The sequence below is a fragment of the Vanessa cardui genome, chromosome 8, assembly GCF_905220365.1.
Source record: "Vanessa cardui chromosome 8, ilVanCard2.1, whole genome shotgun sequence".
Taxonomy (NCBI): domain Eukaryota; kingdom Metazoa; phylum Arthropoda; class Insecta; order Lepidoptera; family Nymphalidae; genus Vanessa; species Vanessa cardui.
The window spans coordinates 4,731,160-4,755,394 of record NC_061130.1 but is presented as its reverse complement, the minus strand read 5'-3'; the positions used below and the strand labels follow the sequence as shown (position 1 = coordinate 4,755,394).

Here is a 24,235-nt window from a genome sequence, read left to right as displayed (position 1 = left end):
GTAATGCTGCCAACGTAACAGTTAAAACACTCTGATAAAATCGTTATTTTAATTTGACCAGTGCTGCCACTTTCAACTCATACGGCGAAAATATTATATAGGTGCATAATATTATATTAACTATAATAAGAATATAAAAATACTTTAAAATTCACAATAGATCTAGGTAATGCCTAAAATATAAAGTAAACTATTAATATCAAATTAATGGTTTACTTTTTTGTATGGGCACTTTAATCTTGTTGTAAAGTAATTTTTGTTTCATGTAATATTTTGTTTTTACTGTATGCATTTAAAACAAAATACATCATAAATATCTTAATTAAATTAAAAATCAATGTCCCCAAATAATGTGTTATTATTTAATTTTCATTTTAGTTTGAAATACCATTATTAGCACAGTCAGTTTAATATATTATATATGTAATAACTAATAATTATATTTACTGCTTGATCGATAAATTTAAGAATATATTGGTATGGTTGGTATGCCATATTGGTTTATTCAAACACGAATGTAAAAATATTTCTTAAATTTATTATAAATTTAATATACCCTTTGTTGCTATGTTGGCTTTTGTTTGTTAGAGTAACTTAGTTTATAGCATAATGTACCTATGTAATAAATTTATATCCAAGCAAATCGTTATCTTGATGCGGATGTGAAATGGAAACTTTATTTAAAATTTGTTTTAAAAAAGTTGATTGGTTTTTTATCGGTAATGCCTCTCGAAAAATCTTGAAAGTATAAATGTTCATTTTTTTTATAGTCATCAAATGTTGAAATCAATACCTTAACTTAATTTTAAACTTGATACAATGAATTTAATTTATAGATATATTTTTTCTAAGTTTAATGATTTTTTTTAAATCTTATTTAGTAAACAATGCAATGGTATCAAATCGGCTTATTTATGTTTGTCAACCCAAAACTTTATAATTATAAACGATTTTTTTTTTCATTTGTTGTATAAAAATCTTTTGCTTTTTTTAAATCAATTTATATAAATAACAACAACAGCCTGTAAGTTTCCCACTGCTGGGCTAAGGCCTCCTCCGCCTTCGAGGAGAAGGTTTTGGATCATATTCCCCCATGCTGCTCCAATGCGTTTCCTCACTATGTTTTCCTTCACCGCTGAGCACAAAATGAATGAACGAACACAAATCAACCACATGAAAATTTAGGGAGTATGTTCTAACCACTGGGTCATCTCGTCTCTATAAACCACTTTATATAAAAAATCATTTATTTTAAAAAAAAGTGTTTATATTTATTGCATATTTTTATTTTATTATTTACCACTGTATAATATAAATTTATTGTATATTATATAATATAAATTAAAACTTCTTATGAGAATATTAATGGTAATAAAGTACTATTTATATATCTGACGAGCAATGCTTACAAAACGATTTAATTGTAAGTGTAGCTTCCAGTTCCATAAACAATTTAAATCAAATACATTCATCAATGAAATTTTGAAATATATGTCCTGAAAATATTATAGAAATTTTTGGTCGTTGTTATATAAAAAACAAACAAAATTAGGCATAAATATTTATAAGGTACATTCAACGATTTATTCTTAGTTTTTGGTCCTTTGAAAAATACATCTCTAATGTAGTTTTGATGTTATCGAAAGTGCTGTAAAAGCGTCCAATGTAGTTTTCTATAGAAATTAATGGTTTTGTGACCCTGTGACGAATCGTCGCTTTCTGACCCTGGCTCGGAATTTGCCGCCGAGACCATAGCCAACAGCCATAGATGTATTTAAAAAAGAAAAAAAAAAACGAATAAAGATTAGTCATTTAAAAAAATTGTTGTTTTTATTTGGTACATAAAATAAAAAAAAAAATTGCGTATATTTAAAATTATGTAACTCAACTTACCTGTTTCAATTCAAATGAATTAAACTAGGGTTTATAGTAGGATAAATATAGGTATAATTATAATAATAAATTAATTAATAAACGCATAAATTCCTACATAATTAACGTAGAAGATAAAGCAATCTCTATAATTATTTTAAAATAATATAATGTATCATTATATAGATTTAGTCAGCAAATCTTAAGGATGTTATTCGGGAGTCCCCTCAACCCTCTTTATCGCCATATTTGTTACACGGAACTGAATTTAAAACAGGGGTTTTATGTCCATTTGACACTGCTTTAAAATGGCACGTTTTTATTCCGGTATTTTTATTAGCTCCGTTTTCCTCTTTGTAACGGGACGCTGCTCCCTCCCCATAGTGAAATTTATTTAAATTCTTTAAAGAATATTCTCTCCTCTAGGCTACTTTGTTCCCGCCGCTACGGAAGTCTTAAGTAAGTTGGTTAGAATTTCTACGGTCTGTTATTGAAACACGCTTACTCCTATTTGGTATTCAGATACAGTTATCAGTTTATCTCATTTTCTCCATTCTTATTTCAAATTTGAATATAAAGGAGACCATTCTGAGAATCACTGCGTAATGTTAATTAAAATGCAGTCCTGTCGTCTCTGCTTCCCCGTAATTAAGTGCTAGTAGAGTTTAGTATGTACCCTTCCCTAGGGACGCGACCGACACCGGGGCATATAAAACATTCACGCCCTAAAACCGGTTAATAGCAACAGTTTAGAGTGTGAAATTCTTTTAGTCTATACTGACAGTTTTCGACGATTTTTACTAATATGTATTTATTAGCCCCTATCGAGTTAGTTGGAGGTAATGATTGTAATTCTTTATTATTAAATGTATTTGCAAAATAAACGAAATTGCATTGACTCAAATAAAAGCTTACAGCAATAGTATAATTTTAATATTTATCGCTTAAATAATTTACAATTTTCAAGAGCCGAGATGGCCCAGTCGTTAGAATGTGTGCGGGTTCAAACCCAGGCAAGCACCGCTAAATATTCATGTGCTTACTTTGTGTTTATAATTCATCAAGTGCTCGGCGGTGAAGGAAAACATCGTGAAGAAACTTGCATCTATCTAATTTCATAGATATTCTGCCACGTGTGTATTCCATCAACCCGCATTGGAACTGCGTATTGGAATTTGTTCCAAAACCTTCTCCTAAAAAGGGAGAAGAGGCCTTAGCCCAGCTTTGGGAACTTTACAGGCTGATGATGAAAAATAATTTTCTAAACATAAACAGAATCAAACATTTCTATAAAAATATTAACTTTACCTCTATAGAAATACTTTACTAGAGTAAAATGCGTAGAGTCCGAAATTTAAAAATACGAGTGAAACGTGACACTAAGCCGTATTTTTATCATTTAATACGTTAATAATCCGACTCTGACGACATCAGTGCAAACAATATCTCTGCAAATTAATCAAAGTTTGAAATTATTTAAATATTGATTTAACTCCAGTAAGTAGCGGGGCGGGCCGGCCGGCCAAATATTTGTCGAAGGCAAACAGTAATATCGTTGCGCCTTCAGGCAATCCCTAGTTCCGTATTTCAATCGCGCTCAATATGATAATGATGGATACGCGCACTGATTGCTGATGCGTGCTTCAAACAGCTTTGTGTCGGATTTATTGCAATTCGCGTGGGCTTTTAATGGAATGCTGTACAAATATCAATGAACAAATTATTCGCTGTGACGGAATGATATACATTTTTATTAATATGATAGATTTTTTAAACGTTTCTTTTTGTTTTCAATTAATGTACAATCCTTTAGATCACACGCGCTAATAATAAATAATGTAATTATAAAAGTAAGGGACAATTCATGAACCAATCGTATTGATAATGATTTATTCTTTCTAACATATTATATGTTAGATTCTTTTTTCAATTAATGTACTTACAAGTTTTTTAAACCAATGTATTGACGTCTTACATTAATATTGCATGTAGTTTTTTTTTTGCAATTATAGAAGTAATGGGAGTCGTTCATTAACCATTCGCATTGATAATCTGGATTGGATATAGTATAAATAATTAACTTTCCCATCACTTTCAGATCATATGTTAAATTTGTCTCAATCAAAAATGTTATCATTACACACGCACTTCTCATTCAGTAATGATAAACCTAAAACAATCCACCATATGACACTTTTTTTTAGTAAATCATTACCAAATATTATCCCAATAATTCCGTGAGGCAAGAGAAATTTGTAACAGAAAAACGCACGCTATCCTATTGACTATTACCGTATTGCGTTAATTTTAACATAATATTGGCGATTTCTTTTTGTAATATTTATAGTAACGTCAGATATTTGTTTAAATAACATTCATAAAAACATGCATAATGATTTCATGTGTAGTAATTAATTTCTACAAAATTATACTCCTGCAAGTATAAAAGGCCAAGGAGTACCTACTTAGCACGCTTAGCTTATTTTGTTTGTAAATCCCGAATGAAACTAAAAAAAGAAAATATTAATACATTGTCTTAAAGAAGGAATTATTTTATAACTTGTATTGACATAGACAAGGACTAAATACAATATAACCAGGAATTAAAGAGTTTTTTAAAAAGAGTTTTTGTATCTTCAATTTACACTACAATCTTATTATAAGCTTAAATAAACTATCCATATGGAATTGTGATAAAAGTGGTAATGATTAAAACTGTTTATAACTTAAGTAAATGACCTAAAAAGGACATACTGTTTTTGTTTCATTTCAAATATAGGCATACATATTTTTTATAATAGCACTAAATTTACCTGTATAGTATTTATTGTAATGTCTCCATAAAAAAACTTGCTACCTAAAATATAATATTATTGATAGCGACTTTTTTTAATTGGTAACATTATCACATTGTCGTTGTAGTTTAATGAGTCTGAACTTTTAATGAGAAACCTTCTTTTTTCAGTATAAAGTTATTCATTAAGATGTTATAATCATGTCTAGTATATACCTACACGTATAATGTTTATATACATATTATATATATATATATATATATATATATATATATATATATATATATATATATATATATATATATATATATATAGTTTTACATCAATTATTAGGCATAAAAAAGTACCCTTTGTTGTTGAAGTTCAAGCTTGCTTCCTAACGAATTTCATCATTTTCGCTCTAGTGATTTCAAAGCAAATCAAATAAAATCAAATCAATTTTATTCAAGTAGCAATGAAGCGTTTTTGAATCGTCAATATTTATATATTACAAACGTTTTGGACAGCAGCCTCCAGCGAGAAGAACGGCAAGAAACTCCCACAGTTACTCTTTTCAAATAAATAGATTTATGACTTTGCTTTTATAACAATTAGTGTCCTGTGATGGAACTCGAGCCTAAATCCAGGCGTCTTTACTGAAAATTATTATTTTAATGAATATTAAAACTTTGGCCGTAATAAACAAAAGACAGTCAGACAGACAGAGTCACTTTCGCATTTATAATATTAGTATAAATTTATAATCTATCTATAAGTTAAATCCAAATCATCAGCCCATAGTTTTGTCTTCAGATAAATTTATTTATTAAGAACTCTTCGTTTCAAAATTGATATAATTGTTATTCCTTTCTCCTTCATAATAGACAAATAATACACATAGCATTTAATTATATTGTAATCATATAATTTGTTCAATACAATAGTTGCTGTTTGATACATAATAAAACTACTTAAATTTGATAATTGTATATAAAATGCAGTTAATTAAAAACGGTCTAATAAATATAATTATAGAATAATAATTTTATTACTTTATTTTAAAATGGAAAGTTTATACTACAGAAAATTCCATAAAACAGATAATGTGAGGGTGGATCATGGGATAATCTTTAAGCTTGTTCAGTATCGTATCGACTTATCAAAGTTTCAAGCAACTTGGCCAGAGATAATGAAGAATTATGAGTCTGGCTGTCTCTCACTCGTAATTGTCATTTCGGTTATTAGAGCTGAGGTGGCTAAAACTCGTTATCGCTAAGTAGGAAACGACGTTGACACATCGATATTTCGTCGTTTTTTAATTAACTTCATTATTTATCCGCCATGATAAAATTTTAGGTAGTTGGTGTACGACATTTTTATATTTAATCGTAATAATCAATTTTGTGTATACAATGCAGTTTTTTTAAATGTTTTTTTATATATTAATACATAATTAAGTATATAGATATCTATTACATTTCGTCCTTTATAGATAAGGCAATATATTTTAACAATAAAATTGCAGATTATAAAATAACTAAGTAAAATAATTGTATAATTAAATTATGGTCTAAATTATAATAATTAAAATAAACAAACTCATAGATAATAAAGTTTCGTGTCTATAAATTGAAAGTAGTTTTTAACTCGTGTTCAAATCGTATGTATCGATTAAATATAGGTATTCCGTGAAAAATAAACTTCTTACGCATTCGAAAAACCCCTTTCTAAGGCTCTTATCGGGGTTTTAATGCCTTGTACATCGTTCCACGTGAATGAGCATGATTCATCAGAGCCCATTCACGGAGATCCCTGGTTCCAGACGCGGTTTTGTAGAGATGTGATCTGTTTAAGTACGGCATAATCGATAAGAGGTTACATGGAAATAAATAAATAAATTCCTTAAGCACAATATTCAAAAACTCATATATATACGTGTCTATAAAAATTTAAAACGTCATGTTTCTTTCAATTTTTTTATAACGAATTAGAAAAATGCTGGAATATGTTTTAAAATAATTGAAATATTCAAATCAAATAAATCAAAATACTCTTTATTGTACCATTAATCACATAGTTTAGTCAAAATCAAGAAAGATGCACAAGCCGCCTTATCGCTAAAACAGTGATCTCTTCCAAGCAACCTTAAAATCAATATCGAAATATACTTTATTCAAGTAGGATTTTAAAAGAACTTTTGAATCGTCATTTAACAACTATTTCAAGTGAAGCTTGCCGAACCAGTGGTGGTTCGGAAAGTAGATGCTACCGAGAAGAAGCGGCAAGATATTCAGTAGTTAGTCTTTTCAACAATAAAAAATACAATCGTGTTAATTAATTACAATTATATATGTATGTAATTTACCCTGACTTTATTATAACATATATTCTAAATCTTTTTCTTTTGTTTAGGTAGAGGAAAGAAAGGAAAAAAGGTATATAATAATATTTATAAGGATTTCTAGATGAATTAAGTGACAATTTAATTGACATGTCCTGTACTATTCATTTTCTTTGTGCTTATGTTTAATTGCTTTTCCTTATATGATGTCATCGTAATGTGACATTTCCCAGCACTAGGTTCGATCGACAGATTTAGCGTCGACGCGTCGTCGACGCCGCGGATTACTGTGATTTCCCGAGGGGCTCGGACCGAAAAGACACCTCGGTCGCATCCACATTATTACTTTCCCATACACTGACAGCTGCGGCGACGTCTGAGATGTGTAATTATTTCGTATAATTATTATTTGTACGACTTTCAGGTCTTTACCCTTCAAAGTCACATAGTCTCAAATAGATTTCCGCCCTCTTAATTGTCATGGAAGCTCAAGTGATGTTCTTACGATGACTTCTTTGTTTTTTTTGTTTGTATAATTCTAAATTTAAAAAATATATATTGAGGTGGAGAAATAAGTAATCCAATATATTTTAAATGAGATTCGAAATGTGTAAAATTCACAGTTATCTTAGTGCCGACTTCATTTGTTTGATGTTTGTTTTGAAATATATGAGGTATGACTATCGAAAATATTAATGTTTGCGTCAAAATGAAAACATCGGTGTCCACCCTTCGAGCCGACAACAATACATCACGAGGCGACATCCGCCGGAAGTGGCGTAACGAGGCCGTTGTTCTGAGTCCCCCTTCCCTTCTCCTGACTATTTTTCCATAGAGCCCCGCGGAGATTATTTTCGGTTATTCATAGCTCAATACCATGGTGATGAATGCAGGCTCACATTAATATATCCTCGGGCAGTTCGTTAATGCTTTCAATATTTTCAAGTTTGAAGTTGCTTGACAAATGATTACATTTACAAAGAGATTTTCTATACACAAATCTTTGATAAGAAAATGAAAATGTTCCTTGAGTAATAATCTTCTTACATTTATTTCGTTTGATATTAAAAATATCTTTTGAGTGATCCTCATTAAAAGAATACTTAACTGTCATGAATGAACGAAGTTTATTTAAAAGATCATTGATTTGGTAAAAAATAGTCAAATTATTTTAGACAATTTGACGTATTTTGTATGCATTCAGGTGAAATTTTTTTATTAAAAAAAACGATAACAAAGGGTAAGTATGTCTAAAAGATTGATTATTTTTTTAATTTATATTTAAATAAATAAAGAAAATTTACAGATTCAGTTACTGGTATATTACAAATCCGGCCATTCGCAGCCTACGACCGTAAAGCTTCTTAGCTCTAAGCCGCTCTAATTGGAGCTTTGAAGAGACGTAAACATCAGTTATGATTGCCTCGTTATCTGTAGTTCACCTGACGAAGCTTTGAAGGGTTCATTCATTTCAAATTGACGTATTTACATAAATCAAAATTTTCTTTGTTCGATTTTATTTTCGGCGTATGTAGACGGATCGGCATATCGAATGGTAAGTGTCACCGCTGCCCATAAATAAGGCGTCATATGAAATTTTGACTTTACATTTTTCTTACATAGCTATTAGGCTACTGATCTTAAAGTCGGAGAGGTTATGTCCCTTGCTTTTTGCAAACCTATCTAGGCAGAGACCACATATTAAACTGCTAAGCATTACTAGGTATTTATTATTGTTGTGCTCCGGTTTTATTGGTGAGTAAGTGGAATTATAGGCTTATTTCTTAGGTTAATACTTGTAAAAGCATTATTTATTTTATTATAGGTCTAATTTATGAAAAATACATTGGACCTTGCACGTAGAACCCATGGTCTCTAGGTAAAATACCAGTATACATTGGATCATAAATTATTTATTTTTGGTTTTTCAACAGTGTATACAATGATCATAATAATATTATTTAACAATAGTAAAATTATATTCTAATATTCCTACTGTGATCTTCGTTAAGTAATTTTAATACACAATTACTTAAAAAAGATCACAGTAGGCACAATAAATTTTTATAAATAAAAAAAACCGCCTTCAAAAATGAACTAAAAAGAAAAAAATAATCAGTTACATCCATAAACAATTTACGATTTTTTAATCACCTCTCAAAGTCGGTGCCAACATTGCTAATATAGGTACCTACATAATACACAATACATACATACAAAAACTAAATCTATTTATTGTATAGATGACACCATTAGACAAACCTTACTATCGATACAAATTAAATGATTTCAATATAGGAATTTATTTACTTTGTTGGCACCGACTTCAAAAGGTGTTTCTTTTTAGTTCATTTTTGAAGGCGGTTTTTTTTATTTATAAAAATTTATTTACTGCTTTTCAGTGTTGTTTTGCTATTTATAATTACAATTGGTAGTGTTTGGCATTCACTTTATTATACTCAGTACATTTCGGCTTTCGACTCTAAACATAACTGAACGCCGTTTCAATACGATGTGGACTGCAACTCAAATTAAGCGTTACCTAAGTTACAATAGCCTAATGTTAACTGCTTATCGCCAATTAGACAATACCATTTTTTCCCGATGCAATGCTGTTAATCATTGAGGATGAGATGAGGAGTTCTCCTGGTAGTCCACCATAAGCTAGACTTCATCATAGGCATGTTTACTAACATCAATTGCTTGACGACTATCTTAAAGAAATAGAACTAAACCCGTAAAATAGTTACTTACTAATAGGTTCTGATTACCAGTTGTGGTCTTCATCATCAGTTCCACTTCATCAAATGTCACTTTTCGTGAGCATATGACCAAGGCACTTCGAATAAAACCGAAATCACTATAGGTTTGCCTATAAAATTTGAGGAGTTCCCTCGATTTCTCCAGGATCCCATCATCAGATCCTGATCTCCTGACAATGGGACCACCTGTAAAACATGCCCTTTCAAACAAAAAAAGAATTGTCAAAATCGGCCCAGCCATCTTCGAGTAATTCGGTAACATACATAAAAAATAAAAAAAAGGCCCCGACGAATTGAGAACCTCCTCCTTTTTTTGAAGTCGGTTAAAAAGAAATCAACATCTATCCTAACCTAAGTTAACTTCTAAATTTAAAAACTACTAAAAAACAATTAATAAATATATGAGAAAGGAATTATCAATTTAGACATAACTTTTGCTGCCCAGTACGATCTTTTTTATGGCACTCATAACGTGACGCAATAACTGTGGCAAATATCAAATAATAATCGTTATTTAAGCTTATTAAATGACGTGTTGTGTACTGTAACGCTTAAAATGAGCGGAGTTTATAATTTCGTTGCGTGTGACTAATAACGTGCCGTCAATAATAGCTTTATGACAAAAACCCATTAGTCGAACATAATGTGACCAAAGGTATACTTCGATTAGTAAAGAGATAAAAAAATAAATAATTGTTATATGTTGCATGCGATTGTCACTTAAAATGCAGATTTGTTAACTGTCAAATTCCAGAACACCGCAAATAAAATTCTTATCATTGATTTCATGATTTTATTTTTCATAAGGAAGATAGTGTAAACGAAACTGTTATGGGAAGTACAAATACATAAAAGAAAAGTCAAATCAAGGGAGACGAAGACAGCACGAGCTCAGGCATCGTAATCACGAAGTGTTCCTGGTCCCATTCGACGAAGTAGGTACGTATTATTATTTTATATTTAATTAATAATTTTGATGTCTCTTGTAACTTAATCATATTTACTTTTTTTTTTTTTTTGTATCTTAATTATTCACGCATGCTGTGATAACCTGTAATTGGAAGTGCAACTAATTCTTAGTCTAAGAACATCTTTTATGCAATTACTAATGTTGTAACTTCTGTTGGTTGTCCCTAAATAAATAAATAAATAAATAAGTAATACAAAATATCTCATTATATAAATTACATGAAAGTTGTAACATTTGAAGAATTGAATTATAATAATAATAACAATATTTATTGGCTGAATAAATTACACTACTACAGACACAAAGTATATAGTAATTAAAACAGAACAAAACGACACATATTCTATGTAATACAAAAATTATACACAAAACAAATAATTAAAAACCAAAGGGATAAAAAAAATAAAATAATAACTTATGGTATTAGGTATGTATAAGTGCGCAGCAGTGCAATTCAACCAAAAGGAGACCACTCAGTATACGTGTAGGCTTCTACACTGATTTACATCATTCTTTAATTGCCTGTTTCATTTAATTTAGGGACGGCGCACTGCGGTCTTGTGTCATGGACATCTGAGCTAGTAATTATTTTACTGACGTTTAGGCATTTGCTAGATGTTCTTTTTATATTTGCGCGGAATAAAAAGTTCCTATAGCCCGGTTAAGCAATATAGACCAGAAGTAACGAGAATTAACTTGTAGGGAAACAAACTTTTTTTTTTTTAAATGTTTCTTATCTCATAACTTTTCACTGTGTAGACCGATTTTAATGTTTTTTTTGTTTGAAAGGTAGTGCTTTCCGTGTGGTTCCATTTTAATTTTATCCTGTTCCGATGATGGTATCCTTATGAAAACGGTATAAGTCTTAAATTTGCACAAAATATGAGACTACTTAAAAGTCGATTTACGATTCTATAATGTAGTTATAATTATTGCTATATTTGGAGTCGGTGTCAGCCAAGAAAACCCTATAGTATATCTATCAAAAAATAATATGAGAATACTTTAACAAATATGTTTTTTACAAATTACCTTATATACGACAATATACTGGGTCAATCAAGACACTTTTATCGCTTCTTTCTTTTAAGTAGTCTTATATTTTTCATTTCATTTACTTAGGAGGACTCTAAAAATATGTTGAATACGCAATTATTTTTATTACTTTTTAGTGCATATTCATTTGTTTTAAAATAGGGTTTTGGTTGAAGTCGGTTTTTCTTTTTGTTAAATTTTTTTTATTCAAGTTAGAATGATTTCAATGTAGTATTTGTAAGTAGAGCTAAGTGCACTAAGTTAAATAATAAAGTTAAATAGTAAAATTCATTTAATATCTTAGCAGTAGTCGATGATATTGCGTTGTTCAAAAAGCAAACTATTTACGTAGTCCAAAATAATTTAATAAATGTAATTTATGAAACTGTTGTGCGATAATGTAGAGGGTGATTTAATTTTTGTATTTATATAATATTTATTTATGAGCTTACAGTCTTCAACACAAAATTTGTGAAAATTGTTAAACAAAATGAGGATACATCGTCTAAGTGGGAGTCGAGATCGCGCAGTGGTTAGAACACATGCATCTTAACCGATGATTGCGGGTTCAAACCCAGGCAAGCACCGCTGTTTCATGTGCTTAATTTGTCTTTATAATTCATCTTGTGCTCAGCGGTGAAGGAAAACATCTTGAGGAAACCTGCATGTGACAAATTTCATAGAAATTCTGCCACATGTGTATTCCACCAACCCGCATTGGAGCAGCGTGGTGGAATATGTTCCAAACCTTCTCCTCAAAGGGAGAGGAGGCCTTTAGCTCAGCAGTGGGAATTTACAGGCTGTTGTTGTTGTTGTGAGTTTATTAATTACAAATAATAATATAAAATGTCGTTCAGTATGATATTCTACATAAATCACCGTTTAATACTTTCTATAATGTTATTTACGTGCTCGCCCAGGGTTTAATTTGTCGGTTGAAATTGCTGTGAGCCGAGATGGCCCATTGTCCTAATACTAGTATCGGCGATCCTCACTTATTCACCCTGCTAACTGTTATTTTTAACTTTTTGACCCATACCCAAAGTTTGATTGTAAATTGTAAATTTTTATTGCGTAAATCGTAGGATATTTTACAATCTGCAAGCAAAACGAATCGACACGTACGTCGTACATAGAGTCACTCACTATTTTACTTTTACGACAACTATGGGTTGAATTACATACCGTTGTCTGTGATAATTTTATTATATAAAGTATATCATAAGCTCTAGATAGCTCAGTGTTGAATACGTGTAACCTAATCGAAGATTGCAGGTTCAGTCCTTGGGTACCACGGAATTTTTACTGTTTAAAGTGTTTTTAATTAATCTCGTGCTTGGCGGTGACGGAGGAAATCGTGAGGAAAAATTTTACTCTAAAAATATACTCAGTTCATTTAAAATAAAAAATAAAAGCCTGTAATTATCTCTGGACTAAGTGGACCAACTGATATGGAGAAGGTTATGATTCCATCACGCTGTTCCAATACGGGTTGGTGGATGTGACAGCGTAAAATTAGACAGCGCAGGTTTCTGTACGATGTTGTTCTTGCATTCAGCACTGGATGAAATACAACCAAATTGATTGGTATGGCATGGCAATTCGTTTGTACTTGTCTGCTTTTAAACCCGCGATCATCGATTAAGATGCAGGCGTTTTAACCAATGGGCCATCTCGGCTCAGAGCAATTTCAACCGACAAATTAAACCCTGGGCGAGCACGTAAATAACATTATAGAAAGTATTAAACGGTGATTTATGTAGAATATCATACTGAACGACATTTTATATTATTATTTGTAACTCACAACAACAACAACAGCCTGTAAATTCCCACTGCTGGGCTAAAGGCCTCCTCTCCCTTAGAGGAGAAGGTTTGGAACATATTCCACCACGCTGTTTCAATGCGGGTTGGTGGAATACACATGTGGCAGAATTTCTATGAAATTTGTCACATGCAGGTTTCCTTACGATGTTTTCCTTCACCGCCGAGTACGAGATGAATTATAAAGACAAATTAAGCACATGAATCAGCGGTACTTGCCTGGGTTTGAACCCGCAATCATCGGTTAAGAGGCACGCGTTCTAACCACTGGGCCATCTCGACTCATAAACTCACATAATATTTATAATATTATTACATTGTCTGTTATCGTAGCTGCTAGTCAGTTCACTTCCCCTACATAGTGTTTTACGGCATTAAGCTCCTTATCACAGTTTCCACTCCGGCAAAAGCGATACCGGTATTTTATTACGGAGCAATTTGTTATACAATAACGACTCTAATGATTATGATATAAAGTATATTGCGTGTGTGTGACTTTGCTGATTTATTAGTCTACGACACTTTATTTTTTTCTAAACAACTAAATAAAGATAAAACATTCATATAATTTTTTTTTAAAAAATTGTATTGTCTATTATATTAGCTATTTTAGTTGTAGAAATCGATTTTTTTAAATATATTTATTTTATTTACAATAATAATATCAATAAAGATTTGTAGGATTTTCATTATGGATAGTGGTTGTAAATTTATATATCTTGTAAAAATAAAATAGTGGTAAGAGGGGATGAGAAAACAGGGGTGGGGAGCGGGGGATGGGGATGGATGTAAACACAAAGCTTGTGCAAAGCCGGCAGTCACGTGGCGCGTTTGCCGGGGGCGCATCACTCTTAAGGGTGATATCGCTGCAAGAACTAAATAAAAACATTGCTGATAAATTCCAATGAAGTGAAACAGTGATCGGGTAGGCGACTATTTCGTTCAGTTGGTGTATAAAATCCTTAAGAGTGATGTCCTCCGGAGGCATGTACATAACTGTAGGTACTCCAAACATTATATTCCTTGACAGTTTCAAAGCCATTAATTGGCAGATTATATTGAATTCTATTCTCTCTAACAACATCAAAGAGATATTGTATATGATGCAACAACCATTCTAAAGAATATCAATATATGACATATCAAACTATAATTAACATATCTAGTACGTATGATTAAATATATTTTAGGGTAATATAGTTTAAACTATCATATCTTCGTGTCATTTTGGTAAGTTTTTTTTTTAATTTTCCTCAATGCACTGCACCTGGATGCAAGTTAAATGCATGGATGTACAAATGCAAGCAAATGGCCTTTTTATATTTCTCAAGTCTGCAACCGATGCATGTTTTTCTAATAAGAAATTAAAGCCCTATTAACCGTTTGAAAAATAAAATATATTTTAATAATTATTTCTTTACAATTAAAATACAATATATTCTATACCTAATTTTTTTTGTTCATATCTTTGAATATACCAGAACATTTAAGAAATTATAACCATGGAAATTCTGATATTTATTAACTTTTATTCATCATCATCAGCCCGTTTTTGTCCACTGCTGGACATAGGCCTCTCCAAGTGCACGCCACTGTGGTCTTTCTTACGCGCATCCAAAAACTTGTATTGTAGTATACTCATTATTTTTAACAATGGACTATATTTTTTTTTTTTAAATAATATGCGTTATTTAAATAAATTTCTTCTATGTAAACCTATTATTCTAATTATTTATTATTACTGATAGGTTGATAATAATTATTAAATCGTAACTATTGATAATAAAACATTGACCGTATAGTAAACAAAATAATTTAATTACTTTAAAGATTTCCGTAATCGTATCAGTTTATTAACAGATTCAAAATATGAAAATAACCAAGTGGTTATAATCGTGCATTGATATATTGTATACGAATTAAAAAGTTTTTAATAATAAATTTAAAAAATAAGGCATTAATGACCGACATAGTGTTGGTTTGTGATAAAAATCGGATATTTAGGATCGGAGGATTATTAATCGGAGAATATATGTATACTCTATAAAAATAAATGTAATTACGTTTATCTTTTTTATCTACATAGCAGATTGTAATAATCTGACGGTAGATGTTTATGTTTTATTTATTTTGAAAATTGAAGTTTTTAAATTGCATGTTTATGCTTAATTAAACAAAGTGTATTTTGATAATTCTTTCTTAACACTTTTTGACACAGTGAACGCTTCTATACGTCAAAACAATTATTTCGTTGTTGTGTCTAGTATAATCTGTCTCAATTTGATATTAAAAAAGAAAAATAAAAAAAAGAAAGAATGTCTGTCCAGCGAAAAACTACTGCGAAAATAAAAGATTATAATATTGAATACTATTACAGAGTTTGATTCACAAACAAATTAACGGTGATTATGAGATAATCAAATATTCGAAAACAACAAATGTTACTCGTGCAATATATTAACGACGGCAAAATAAATGTCAGTTACAATAAACAGTGAAAATATTAATCAATATAAAAAGCTTTCAACGACCCTCAGCTAAGCATCGGAACTAATTTAATAAAACGTTCGTCCCCGTTAGCGTTGGACCAGCAAACGTCAAGAGTTGTTTATGTCGGCAGAAACTTAATAGAGTTATTAAATTTGGCTTTAATTTATTCAATTTGGAGCGATTGCGATGGTAGACAATGCTAGGGGGCGGGGCCTCGGCCGACCCGCCCGTTTGCACTTACCTGTAAACGTATTAACACAGACATACAGATTTACATTTACGTACTGTGTACACACATGCATAGTGCAGTAGTCGATAATGTTCGGATTATGTTTAAAGCGATGTATTACCAATGGAATATATATATTGCCTTTGTTAGTTACGATTGTTTAAGGTTTGATATATTTTACTGTAGTATGTCCAAGTCCATTTCACTTATATTATAAAGTTATTAGATTTCACTCATATATCGATAATTAGTTTTAACGATGCTACGCTGTGACGTATCTCTACGTTGATTTTTCAGGATGTTTTTCCACAATTATAACGTCCGTGATTACTAAACATTTTATTCTTACAATTTTTAGACTGTCCTTTTACGGCACATACATAGCAAAATTGATTTTTTTTTATGAATCATGAACGAAAAAAGAAATCAATTAATACCATAAATCTTGAAAAGAAAAAAAGTCGCATTTCGACATTAGGTAACAAACATAGTCGAATATCGATTACATGTGTTACCAGTATTGATTAATTTTGTTATTGTATTTTAACAAACGGTTTTGTAATTTGTTCACAGTCAGACACAAAAGCTTGTCATAAACATTGAGGTATATTTGATTAATGATTACGAAATAATATTCGATTATTTTTAAACAAAACGTATATTTCTGTAACCTTTACAAGAATCAACACTACGAAATTATTTCATGCAAATAGTAGTAAATATGCTTTGTATAATTACTTGTTTTAATTTACTGTTTTTAAGCCTAGCCTAGACTATGGCTAGTACAATGGTAGCAAATGATTAATTAAAATCTGTTAAAATATACGCGATCACTGATTTTTTGATCTTGAAAGGCTTTTTTTGCATTGTTTGTGGTTATTTTTTCTTGTTTTATAATATTATTTTCATTTTGTAGAAACTGAAACATAGGTAAGGATTTGGTTCTCTTATAGGCGGCACATTAAAATATTTATCAATGTTCTTAGATGATACGTAAGTATACTTAGTTTGAGGTAAATAATTTATTAATAATGAAGAATTACATTAAAAAAAACTTTATTTTTGTGTTAAATTTATCTTTATTTTACTTCAAATAAAGTATTAATGTTGTGTTTAAATGGCATGACAGTTGTAAAACTGTAAAACGTAAAAGTAAAAGTAAAAGTTTTGTAATCAAATACAATTAAAATTAAGTAAGATGGCCACTAGTGAAATGTCATGTCAAATGTAGATTCACGCAAGTAAAACCGGCACTAAACTTAGTATTTTCTATCTGTTTCTGCGTGAAAATCAACGAATACTAACATAACGTTTTATTTATAGGCTTGTTTGTATGTTTATTACTTAATAGTTAATGGTATTAGTACACATAAGATTGAAATAAGTCAAATGCCAAGTTTTTTGCAAATTTTAAATTATGATGCTATCTGGTAAAAAATTGTGTAGTAAACCAAATACAAATTACATGAAGTAATAAATATATATTTTTATAACATTAAGATTTTTTAGGACGCATGGATAAAAAACCAAATTTAACAATTTTTCCGTATAATCTTAAATTATTTTTTCAGTATATACCATACCATACCGTACCATAATCCTACTATTAGGCATTTTTTAATAAATCAATTTGAGAATGAATTCAAACACTAAAATTATTCGACCTTCTAAATGTAAAACGTGGTATAAATATTCCAAGATTCGTTTATGGCAGTTACAATTTCGCAAAGTTACGGCAATAACGAAATACTATTTGTAAAGCCGTCGAATGTTTCTTGGGAGATTTAAAGATCGTGATTTTATTGCATCGAAAGAAACCGCTTGAGTAGCGTCCCTGAGGAGCGATCGGTCGGCAAACAGCATGATCCGTCGCGGAACTGTAGCGTTCAGGGATTTATTTCGTATTCGAGTTTCAAGAAAAATAAACTTTACGTACTGCCTGCACACTTCTATGTTTAGCTTTCTATTTTTGTATATGAAGTTGTAAGTACTGTTTGCTTTGTAACAAATCTAGAATAGAGAAAAGAATATCCTACTTCCCATGCTATCCTACTTTGTACTAATATTATAAATGCGAAAGTTTCTAAGGATGGACATATGTATGTAGGTTTTTACTCTTTCACGAAAAAACTACTGAACGATAGGTTATAACATCAGAATAACACATAGGCTATAACTTATAATAGTTTTATGTAATTTGGTTACAATATCAATGAAGTTGAAAAAAATACTGCACTCTGAGTGCTTGGCGTATGTTTCGACCTAAATGAATATTTTCGAAGATCTTACAGATTTAAAAAACAGGAACATAGCGGTTTGTATTGTCTAATGACCAATAAGCTGTGAGCGTTGTAAGACATTCTGTAGTGTATTTAGGACCGGGTTGCTAGTATTTTAATATAATAAACTATGAAAGTTTAATTATAAATACATTAACCTAACCTAAAAGATTATAACTGTCGTAATCTATGCGTTTTGTTGTACAGCGAATTTTCCTTTCAAATTATTTCCTTATTTTAACATAATATAGCATATATTATATATGCTATATTATGTTAAAAAACCATAAGTGATTTATTAATCTATCATTTTGGACGAAATAATACACGTATTAGTTCATTTATTTGTGTGTTTTTGAAGTTATTTTAGGTAGGTGAATTTTGTATGAATGAATTTAATTTAAACAACATTAAAATCGCTTTGAAATTAATCCAATTTCATCCCAATATGGTATCTCATGAGAGGCTGTTATTGGCGTTATCCAATTGCAAATTATATTCGTACATTTACAGATAGGGAAATAAATAGATAAATGTTTGTTATGTGGTGATAATTATTATGAGACAACATCACATACATTACTCTGATCCCAATGTAAGTAGCTAAAGCACTTGTGTTATGGAAAATCAGAAGTAACGACGGTACCACAAACACCCAGATTCAAGACAACATAGAAAACTAATGATAATCTACATCAAGTCAGCCGGGAATCGAACCCAGGGCCTCGGAGTGGAGTACCCATGAAAATTGGTGTGAACACCACTCGACCACAGAGGTCGTAGTTAAATTATGATATTTGAGAAATTCTTTTGTTAAACATAAAAACCTTTTAAGGGCCATTTGATAATTTAGTTCTCAGAATTATATGTCTCGTTTGTACTTAATACAGTTTCTTAAAAAACACCGACGGGACTTTTGTTCTTAATTAATGTCATGAATAGATTCGTATTACATGAAATAACCTCATATTATTTCACTATTATTCCTCAAAACTTGTATTTAAAATTTATTTGATTTCATTATGATTAGAGTTGATTAGAGTTTTTTTTTATGGTTTTTTTTTTATATGGCGGACGAGCATATGGGCCACCTGATGGTAAGTGGTCATCATCACCCATGGACAATGACGCTGTAAGAAATATCAACTATTCCTTACATTGTCAATGTGCCACCAGCCTTGGGAAGTAAGAAGTTATGTCCCTTGTGCCTGTAGTTACACTGGCTCACTCACCCTTCAAACCGGAACACAACAAAACTGAGTACTGTTATTTGGCGATAGAATAACTAGTAAGTGGGTGGTACCTACCCAGACTGGCTTGCACAAAGCCCTACCACCAAGTAGAGTAATTTTAGCGCAAAACTATATACACATATTTTGATGTGATAGTTATGGTAATTTAATATTAAAATGGATGGTCACACATAATGGTATGGCATCATATCCTCCTGATCATTTACGGCCAAAAAAATATTAGGCCAAGGATATTTCAAACACCTTTAAAGAAAAGTTTCAAGTTATTTTTATTTAAATACCCTATAATTTATTTTTTTACCCATTACATTTTTTATATTCTTAAAGCTTTATATGTATTTTTTTTATTATTAACTCTTATGTTTAATGAGGACCTAATATACCATCAAATTCAATAAACTGCTTCTGACTTACGGCTGAGTTCACAATTTTCTATATTAAATTCGTAGAACGTTTGAGAGGTGGGTTGCTATGATACCTTAGAGAAGTTAATAAGTCATAAATAGCAGGGAGACCAGGATGGAAGTAGGGATATTGTTTGTGTTAGAATGAGACAGCTGTTGCCCCCAGGTAGAGGAGTGGGATGTAATCGAGTGGAAAGAGGTGCTTTTGCACAAGTCATGAGGTGTCACCAGACGCAGTAATGTGATATTTGATAAACTTTTTTAATGGAAACAAAACTGATAAAATCTATTGCATTTTGAATTAAGAATATATTTTTTAATATTTATATCGGGCAACATACATAAAAACAAAATTTATGATTCTGTATTAAATTGCTTATCAAAAAGTTTTTACTGTAAATTGCATATATTTATTAAGTAGGTACTTTTATATAAAGATTTAACCATACCATCAAATGTGAAACTAAAGTAGAAAAGTTTATTAATAATTTATAATTAGGCTTTTATAATTTAACTCATGACTTAATAAGGTTATGTAAGACAAATTGTTCAAAAACTCGTTATTATTTTAATTATGAAGTATATTCTTAGAAAATAATAAAGTTCTTAAAAGGTAATTCAAAAATAAAAATTATGTCCGTGTATTTTTATAACTTCAATTAAATTTTTAAGCTTAAAATATTTAAATAAATAATTCACTTTTTTTTCATCAACATCATAATTTAATGTATTGAAATCTATATCAATTCATGAAGAGGCATTGATATTGTATGACCTAATTAAAAAAAAAAAACTGCTTGCAATATACATAAATAATTAACAAGTGTGTATTTGTGTGTATCATGTTTTATTTTTTAACACAGATACTTTGTGAAATAGAAGGTTATAAAGTCATAGAATCATTTTTTTATAATGACATATTATTGAACAAAATTCAAACGATATGTCTAAATATATTTGAGTAAAACCATATCGCCCCTTGCCTTGTAAAGTGGTAATGTTGAAAGCCGATAAGCGCTGAGAGCGCTTTTTGAAAGTAGTCGATCGCTGGTAAGTGCTCGTTGGCCGCCTCTCTCGATGTAGCGAAAGGACACTTAGGCATGTACAAGTATTTAGTACTAAATGTACATCCATATTTTTATTATTATACAGAAGATATATGGAGATTAAGTGCTCAGATCTGTTTTCATGTGCTTATTTTCGTAGACGATTTAATTTGTTATTAGTGAGGAAAAGTTCAAGGAAAATATCTTGTTTTGGACCTATTAGGACCCAAAGAATGACTAATTTTCAACTAATGACATATTATGAGGTGTTTAGAAAACAATAACTTGAAAATTATTAAAATATGTGCAACAAATTCAACAAAAGCGTTTGGTTAGCAGAGATCATGAGATCGTTTACTATTTTCTTTCTTTTTCAATCATAACACAACACAGTTTGTTTTACGATAAACAATAAATAATGAATATACAAAGTAATCGTTTGTTTAGAATTGATATATTTATTTTATTAAATTTAACAAAATCATTTGTATGTTGTAGATTTTGTAATGCTATTAAATGTAATATATTTATATACTGCATTCGATGGAGTAACATCAATAACTAATGGAAAAACTAGCATTAAAATCATATAAATATTAATGTTGTGTGCTTTCTTTGTGTTGCGCCGTCATCCTAGTTTTGTATCAGTATTATTTTGCCTGGGTATAAAAAAATGCCATTAACTGTCATTTGATATATTTACAACTTTTGATGGCATATTAAGAAGAAAAAGAATCTCTATCTATCTAAATATCTCTTGCACTTGCAAGCCCTCTGCTGTTCAAACTCAAATAACTTTATTCAATATAGAAGCATTACACTTTCTTATTGATGGTCAATTGAAACACTACCACCGTTTCGGAAAAGAAAATACCCTGACCTGAGAAGAATCGGCGAAAGAAACTCAGCGGGTTTTTTTTTTGTTTGTCGCGTATATTATATAAACAATTTAATATGAGATGAAATAGCCAGGAGGCGATCGTTTCATTCCCAAGGTGTGCTATCGATCATAAACTCATTAATTGTATAGTAACATTTTGCACACAAGCGTTCCTTAAAAATGTTTTTAATTTTTTTTAGTTTGTTGCTGATGTCCTTGGGTGGTGGTAGTCACTTTCCATCAGGTGAGCCTCCTGCTCATTTGCCACCTATGTCATAAAAAATAGCTCACAATTAAGTTTAGGCAGATAGCGTCATAGATATACCACGGCAGTATCATACACAGTACAACTTTGCATAGAAAATTTGAATAAAATATTAATATTCATTTCGGTGGATTGAAAATATTAGTGCGGACAAAATCACGAGCTCAGCATTTAACTAGATTGCGTTTTACCCCCCGCTGACGTTTCAAGTTATAAAAGAATGCATTAATCAGAGGTTGGAGAGGGTTGCTGTAGTTTGTCAAGCCACGTTAGCGAGAAGTTATTTATTTATGACGATTATTGTGATGTACGACAAGTACATCTTTTATTATAACATCAATATGTCAAAAAAATATTATGGTTTATTTCTGAAAAATGTAGACTTTCTCTTTGATGGGGAAGCGATACTATAATAATTCTTAAGAATAAGTGTCAGACATGTAACCAGCAGTATAAAGCTTATCATTTTTCATTGGGAGCTTATGATCGTGGTCACCATTGACAACATTACCATAAGGCGAATCGAATTTTGAATATTACGATTATGAGTTGAAGTCAGAAGATAATCTGTCATTAAAAATGTCTAAAAAAACTTCCAAACACGTTTTATAAAATATAATATTAATCGAGATGCAGTCTTTAACTCTTTCTCGGCCAAACCAATGAATCGAATTTCATAAAATTTGGTATGAAGCCAGCTTGAATTCACAAAATCAATATACAAGCAAATCGAAACACGCGAGGAGTTATAGAATATTGTACAGTTAGGATTGATGACGAAGGTATATTCAGATGACACATTAAATAGACCCGTTGACCAAATTATTTAATAATACATTTACATACAATAATGGCTCATACCAGACAATTACTAATCATCAATAATTATATAATAATCATATTTGACATCATTGTCAATCTCAGGCAACCTCTATGCTAAGCATTTACGTTGGTAGCAAATGATGAAAATACATTAACAATGCAATAATAAGAGTATCCCTACAAAGTATAAAACAAAGTAGCTGTCTGTCTGTCCCTATGTATTTTTTAATATGTAGAGTATTTCAAGACAAAGGTTTACAAGCACATTATGGTAGAGGAACAATGATAATTATAGAGATTTCTAATACAGCCCGTGACAGGATGTAATCGAAGATAATACAGATTTAAAATGCAGGGACATTACGTTTTGTTTTGTGTAATGACGAATAAGCTGTAGTTGTGTAATAAAGATATTTTGTAGTATATTTAGTATCAGCATAGAACGCGCGCGAGGACAGGGCGGGTCGTTAGTACTATTATATAAAAATAATAGCAAAAATCAAATTTTCGCTACACCAATCGAAATACACCTATAGTCCAAGTTTTTTGTGTATATTTTTTATTATTTTATTTCAATTTTTTTGAAATTGTTCCAGTCTATACTGGAACAATTAATTGAAATAAAATGTATAGGGTAAATTTGAGCGAAAATTTAATAAAATTCAAATATATTTGATAAAACTTCATAAAATAGATTGTTGTTGGAACCTATTTTTTTTTCAAACTCAAACTCAAATTTTCACATTCATTTTATCCACTAATTCGTGTTTTACAATACATCCCGTATTTTATATCAAAATTTAGCCTCTCATTCTCATTATTTTCAAATTAATAAAATAAATATCCCCAAACATTGCCGCCGCATTCGGTTTCTTGACATTCTCTTTCTTACCGGCCAGTATCAGACAATCGGCCAGTATTATTAACTAAATTATTCTAATAAAATATAGTTATACAATATGTAACAAAAAATAACTCTAACACTATGG

At 30.5% G+C, this 24,235-nt stretch overlaps 1 protein-coding gene across 1 annotated transcript in view; it reads left to right on the top strand.

The window, feature by feature from the left end:
• Positions 1 to 14,413: 14,413 nt before the first annotated feature.
• LOC124531936 (vesicular glutamate transporter 1) overlaps positions 14,414 to 24,235 on the top strand; it is a 61,164-nt gene continuing 51,342 nt past the window's right edge. The window contains exon 1 of the mRNA XM_047106515.1: positions 14,414 to 14,808. The gene's annotated coding sequence lies outside the window, so the exon portion shown is untranslated. The remainder of the gene's footprint in view (positions 14,809 to 24,235) is intronic.